Source organism: Arachis ipaensis, chromosome B7, assembly GCF_059453495.1.
Source record: "Arachis ipaensis isolate K30076 ecotype BB chromosome B7, ASM5945349v1, whole genome shotgun sequence".
Lineage (NCBI taxonomy): Eukaryota > Viridiplantae > Streptophyta > Magnoliopsida > Fabales > Fabaceae > Arachis > Arachis ipaensis.
Window position 1 is genome coordinate 43,499,024 of NC_142442.1, and position 6,985 is coordinate 43,506,008.

The following is a 6,985-nucleotide window of genomic DNA, read 5'->3' on the forward strand; positions in this document are numbered from 1 at the left end:
AATGTCAATAGCTTGACAGTGGGCTCTCATGGAGCCTCACAGATGTTCAGAGCATTGTTGAGACTTCCCAACACCAAACTTAGAGTTTTTATATGGGAGTTCAACACCAAACTTAGAGTTTGGTTGCGGCCTCCCAACACCAAACTTAGAGTTTGACTGTAGGGGCTCTGGTTGACTCTGTTTTGAGAGAAGCTTTTTATGCTTCCTATCCTTGTTTACAGAAGGATGACCTCGAGTTTTAAACACAAGGGAGTCCTCATTCAATTGAAGGACTAGTTCACCTCTGTCAACATCAATCACAGCTCTTGCTGTGGCTAGGAAGGGTCTTCCAAGGATGATGGATTCATCCTCATCCTTCTCAGTATCTAGGACTATGAAATCAGCAGGAATGTAAAGGCCTCCAACCGTTACTAACACGTCTTCTACTTGTCCATAAGCCTGTTTTCTTGAATTGTCTGCCATCTCTAATGAGATTTTAGTAGCTTGTACCCCAAAGATTCCCAGTTTCTCTATTACAGAGAGGGGCATGAGGTTTATCCCTGAACCAAGGTCACACAGAGCCTTTTCAAAGATCATGGTGCCTATGGTACAAGGTATTAGGAACTTTCCAGGATCCTGTTTCTTCTGAGGCCATGTCAGTTGATCCAGATCACTTAGTTCATTGGTGAACAAGGGAGGTTCATCTTCCCAAGTCTCAATACCAAATAATTTGGCATTCAGCTTCATGATTGCACCAAGGTACTTGGTAACTTGCTCCTCAGTAACATCCTCATTCTCTTCAGAAGAGGAATATTCATCAGAGCTCATGAATGGTATAAGGAGGTTTAATGGAATCTCTATGGTCTCTAGTTGAGCCTCAGATTCCTTTGGTTCCTCAAAGGGAAACTCCTTATTGATCACTGGACGTCCCAGGAGGTCTTCCTCACTGGGATTCACGTCTTCTCCCTTCCTTACAGGTTCGGCCATGGTGATCAATTCAGTGGCCTTGCACTCTCCTTTTGGATTTTCTTTTGTATTGCTTGGGAGAGTACTAGGAGGGATTTCAGTGATCCTTTTACTCAGCTGGCCCACTTGTGCTTCCAAATTTCTAATGGAGGACCTTGTTTCATTCATGAAATTCACAGTGGCCTTAGATAGATCAGAGACTAAGTTTGCTAAATTAGAAGTATTTTGTTCAGAGTTCTCTGTCTGTTGCTGAGTGGATGATGGAAAAGACTTGCTATTGCTAAACCTGTTTCTTCCACCATTATTAAAGCCTTGTTGAGGCTTTTGTTGATCCTTCCATGAGAGATTTGGGTGATTTCTCCATGAGGGATTATAGGTGTTTCCATATGGTTCACCCATGTAATTCACCTCTGCTATTGCAGGGTTTTTAGGATCATAAGCTTCTTCTTCAGAAGATGCCTCTTGAGTACTGTTGGATGCAGCTTGCATTCCATTCAGACTCTGAGAAATCATATTGACTTACTGAGTCAATATTTTATTCTGAGCTAATATAGCATTCAGAGTATCAATTTCAAGAACTCTCTTCTTCATAAGCGTCCCATTACTCACAGGATTCCTCTCAGAAGTGTACATGAACTGGTTATTGACAACCATGTCAATGAGTTCTTGAGCTTCTGCAGGCGTTTTGTTTAGGTGAATGGATCCACCTGTAGAAGTATCCAGTGACATCTTAGCCAATTCAGATAGACCATCATAGAATATATCTAGGATGGTCCATTCTGAAAGCATGTCAGAAGGACACTTTTTGGTCAGTTGCTTGTATCTCTCTCAAGCTTCATAGAGGGATTCACCTTCTTTCTGTCTGAAGGTTTGAACATCCACTCTAAGCTTACTAAGCTTTTGAGGAGGAAAGAACTTGGCTAAGAAAGCCGTGACCAGCTTATCCCAAGAGTTCAGGCTATCTTTGGGTTGAGAGTCCAACCACACTCTAGCTCTGTCTCTTACAGCAAAAGGAAAAAGCATGAGCCTGTAGACTTCAGGATTTACTCTATTAGTCTTAACAGTATCACAGATCTACAAGAATTCAGTTAAGAACTGAAAAGGATCTTCAGATGGAAGTCCATGGAACTTGCAGTTCTGCTGCATCAGAGAAACTAGCTGAGGTTTCAGCTCAAAATTGTTTGCTCCAATGGTAGGGATGGAGATGCTTCTTCCATATAAATTGGAATTAGGTGCAGTGAAGTCACCAAGCATCCTCCTTGCATTATTATTATTTTCGGCTGCCATCTCCTCTTCCTGTTCGAAAATTTCTGACAGGTGCTTGCTGGCTTGTTGTAATTTAGCTTCTTTTAGTTTCCTCTTCAGAGTCCTTTCAGGTTCTGGATCTGCTTCAATAAGAATGTTCTTATCCTTGCTCCTACTCATATGAAAAAGAGGGAACAGAAAAATAATAATAATAGGGATCCTTTTTGCCTAAGTATAGAGGTTCCCCTATGTAAGAAGAAAAGAATGTAATGTAAAGAAGGGAAGAAGAGAAAATTCGAACACAGATGGAAGAGGGGGTTCGAATTTGGGTGAGATGAAGTGTTAGTAGATGAATAAATAAATAGAATGAGATGAGAGAGAGAGAGAATTTTCGAAAATAATTTTTGAAAAAGAGTTAGTGATTTTTGAAAATAGTTTTTTTAAAAAAGGTTAGTAATTCTCGAAAATTAAAATAAAAAATTAAAATAATTAGTTAATTAAAAAGAAATTTTGAAAGAGAGGGAAGATATTTTCGAAAATTAGAGAGAGAGAGTTAGTTAGGTAGTTTTGGAAAAGATAAGAAACAAACAAAAAGTTAGTTAGTTAGTTGAAACAAATTTGAAAATCAATTTTGAAAAGATAAGAAGATAAGAAGTTAGAAAAGATATTTTAAAATCAAATTTTTGAAAAAGATAAGATAAGAAGATATTTTTGAAAAGATATGATTGAAATTAGTTTTTGAAAAAGATTTGATTTTTAAAATCACAATTAATGACTTGATTCACAAGAAATCATAAGATATGATTCTGGAATTTAAAGTTTGAATCTTTCTTAGCAAGCAAGTAACAAACTTGAAATTTTTGAATCAAAACATTAATTGATGATGATATTTTCGAAAATTATGAGATAAAATAAAAAAAAGATTTTTAAAAAATATTTTTATAATTTTCGAAAATAAATAAAAAAATAAAAAAGATTTGATTTTTGAAAAATATTTTGAAAAAGATAAGATTTTTAAATTGAAAATTTGATTTGACTCATAAAAACAACTAGATTTTAAAAATTTTTGAAAAAGTCAAATCTAATTTTCGAAATTTTAAGAGAGAAAAAGGGAAAGATATTTTTTTGATTTTTTTTTTTGAATTTTTAATGATGAGAGAAAAAAACATGAAAATGATGCAATGCATGAAAATTTTGGATCAAAACAATGAATGCATGCAAGAATGCTATGAATGTCAAGATGAACACCAAGAACACCTTGAAGATCATGAAGAACACCATGAATGCATAATTTTTTTCGAAAAATGCAAGATGAACATGCAATTGACACCAAACTTAAAATCTGACTCAAGACTCAAACAAGAGACACAAAATATTTTTTTGATTTTATGATTTTCTAATTTTTTTTGGATTTTTGTATATTATTTTCGAAAAACATATAGAAAAAAGAAAATAAGGATTTCAAAATTTTTAATATGAATTCCAGGAATCTTGTACTCTTAGTCTAAAGCTCCAATCTGAGGGTTAGGCATGGCTTAATAGCCAGCCAAGCTTTAGTATGTAACTCAGACATGACACAGCTGACATTCCAATTAACTTGCCTCTATGCTGATGGTTGGAAGCCCCTATCCAAAGGAATTAAACATGGCTTTACAGCCAGCCAGGCTCCAACATTTTTCATGAAACTCTAGAATTCATTCTTAAAAATTCTGAAATAATTTTCAAAAACAGATGAGAAATTTTTGAAAAATTTTTGAAAAACAAAATAAAAAGAAAATTACCTAATCTGAGCAACAGGAAGAACCGTCAGTTGTCCAAACTCGAACAATCCCCGGCAACGGCGCCAAAAACTTGGTGCACGAAATTGTGATCTCAGGCAACGGCGCCAAAAACTCTGTACGCACGTCTTAATAAATTGTTTTTCATTCACAACTTCGATACAACTAACCAGCAAGTGCACTGGGTCATCCAAGTAATAAACCTTACGTGAGTAAGGGTCGATCCCACAGAGATTGTTGGTATGAAGCAAGCTATGGTCACCTTGTAGATCTCAGTCAGGCGGATATAAAATAGTTATGGAGTTTTCGAAAATATATAATAAAATAAGGATAGAAATACTTATGTAAATCATTGGTGAGAATTTCAGATAAGCGCATAGAGATGCTTTTGTTCCTCTGAACCTCTGCTTTCCTGCTGTCTTCATCCAATCAATCCTACTCCTTTCCATGGCTGGCTTTATGTAAGGACATCACCGTTGTCAATGGCTACTTTTTATCCTCTCTGGAAAATGGTCCGATGCGCTGTCACTGCATGGCTAATCGTCTGGAGGCATCACCCTTGTCAATGGCTGCATACTATCCTCTTGTGAAAATGGTCCAAATGCTCTGTCACAGCATGGCTAATCATCTGAGGTTCTCGATCATACTGGAATAGCATTCATCCTCCTTTTGCGTCTGTCACTACGCCCAGCACTCGCGAGTTTGAAGTTCGTCACAGTCATTCAATCCCCGAGTCCTACTCGGAATACCACAAACAAGGTTTAGACTTTCCGGACTCTCATGAATGCCGCCATCAATCTAGCTTATACCACGAAGATTCTAATTAAGAGATCCAAGAAATACTCATTCAATCGAAGGTGGAACGGAAGTGGTTGTCAGGCACGCGTTCGTGGGGGAATGATGATGATTGTCACGTTCATCACATTCAAGTTGAAGTGCGAATGAATATCTTAGAAGCAGAATAAGTTGAATTGAATAGAAAAATAGTAGTACTTTGCATTAATCTTTGAGGAACAGCAGAGCTCCACACCTTAATCTATGGAGTGCAGAAACTCTACCGTATGAAAAATACATAAGTGAAAGGTTCAGGCATGACCGAGAGGCCAGCCCCCTAGACGTGATCAATAGTCTCCTAAGATGAATAATAGATTAAAACTGAGACCAAAGATGTCTAATACAATAGTAAAAAGTCCTATTTATACTAAACTAGTTACTAGGGTTTACAGAAGTAAGTAATTGATGCATAAATCCACTTCCGGGGCCCACTTGGTGTGTGCTTGGGCTAAGCTTGAATGTTACACGTGCAGAGGCTCTTTCTGGAGTTGAACGCCGGGTTGTAACGTATTTCTGGCGTTCAACTCTGGTTTCTGACGTGTTTCTGGCGTTTAACTCCAGACAGCAGCGTAGAACTGGCGTTCAACGCCCTTTTACGTCATTTAAACTCGATCAAAGTATGGACTATTATACATTGCTGGAAAGCCCTGGATGTCTACTTTCCAACGCAATTGGAAGCGCGTCATTTTGAGTTTTGTAGCTCCAGAAAATCCACTTTGAGTGCAGGGAGGTCAGAATCCAACAACATCAGCAGTCCTTCTTCAACCTCTGAATCTGATTTTTTTGCTCAAGTCCCTCAATTTCAGTCAGAAAATACTTGAAATCACAGAAAAACACCCAAACTCATAGTAAAGTCCAGAAATGTGAATTTAACATAAAAACTAATAAAAACAGCCCTAAAAGTAACTAGATTCTACTAAAAACATACTAAAAACAATGCCAAAAAGCGTATAAATTATCCGCTCATCACCAGGCATGAATCTGAGCCTTGAATTGTAGAGGAGAACCTCATCACCTTCTTGAAAATTCTTCTTCCTGATGTGATTGTCATGGAATGCTTTAGTCTTTTCCTTGTAGATCCAGGCATTCTCATATGCTTCGTTCCTCAAACACTCGAGCTCCTCTAGCTGTAATTTCCTGGCCACACCCGCCTTGGTGAAATCCATGTTACACTGATTTACCGCCCAATAGGCTTTATTCTCAATCTCCACCGGAAGGTGGCATGCCTTCCCATAGACGATCCGGAAGGGACTCATCCCTAGCGGAGTCTTGTAGGCCGTTCTATACGCCCATAGTGCATCTCCTAGCCGGAGGCTCCAATCCTTCCTTTGTGGGTTTACCGCTTTCTCCAAGATTCTCTTAATCTCCTAGTTGGACACTTTCACTTGTCCGTTGGTTTGTGGGTGATAAGCAATGGCAACCTTATGCAATACCCCATAGCGCTTGAGCAGTGCCTCTACTTTCCTGTTACAAAAGTGGGATCCTTGGTCACTCACAATTGCTCGTGGCGACCCATAACGGCATACAATATGATTTCTAATAAAAGAAATGATGGTATTGGTGTCATCAAGGTGGGTAGGTATTGCTTCTACCCACTTTGACACGTAGTCAACCGCTAACAGGATATATAGATACCCCATACATCAAATATCTCACAGAACAACATAGGTTGCTGAGGCATCTCATCCCTTTGGGACGTATTTCCCGACTTCTAAAACTGATGGCAAGACACACAGAACCGAATAGCATCCTTAAATAAGGTTGGCCACTAGAATCCACAATCCAACACCTTTTTAGCTGTCCTCTGTGGGCCAAAGTGGCCACCACATTCGGACGAATGGCAAGCTTCAAGAATGGGTTGAATTTTAGATTCCGGGACACATCTTCGAATTACTTGGTCCACTCCCCTCTTCCACAAGTGAGGGTCATCCCAAATGTAGTATTTGGAATCACTCCTCAACTTGTCTCTTTGGTGTTTAGAAAAGTTAGGAGGGAAGATTTTTGCAACCAAGTAGTTCGCCATTGGTGCAAACCAAGGAAAGCTATCCGACACAGCATGCAAACTATCCAATGGGAATGAGTCATCGATCGGAAATGGGTCAAATTTTAAATTTTCAAGGCAGCTTAAATGATCCGCAACCAAGTTTTGAGACCCACTCTTGTCCCTAATCTCAATGTCGAAT

General features: G+C 38.5%; 1 non-coding gene across 1 annotated transcript; it reads left to right on the plus strand.

The window, feature by feature from the left end:
* The first annotated feature begins 1,728 nt into the window (after positions 1-1,728).
* On the plus strand, positions 1,729-1,836 carry LOC148550984 (small nucleolar RNA R71). Its single transcript, XR_015893578.1, has one exon. It is a non-coding gene; the product is annotated as a small nucleolar RNA R71 (small nucleolar RNA).
* The last annotated feature ends 5,149 nt before the right edge of the window (positions 1,837-6,985 follow it).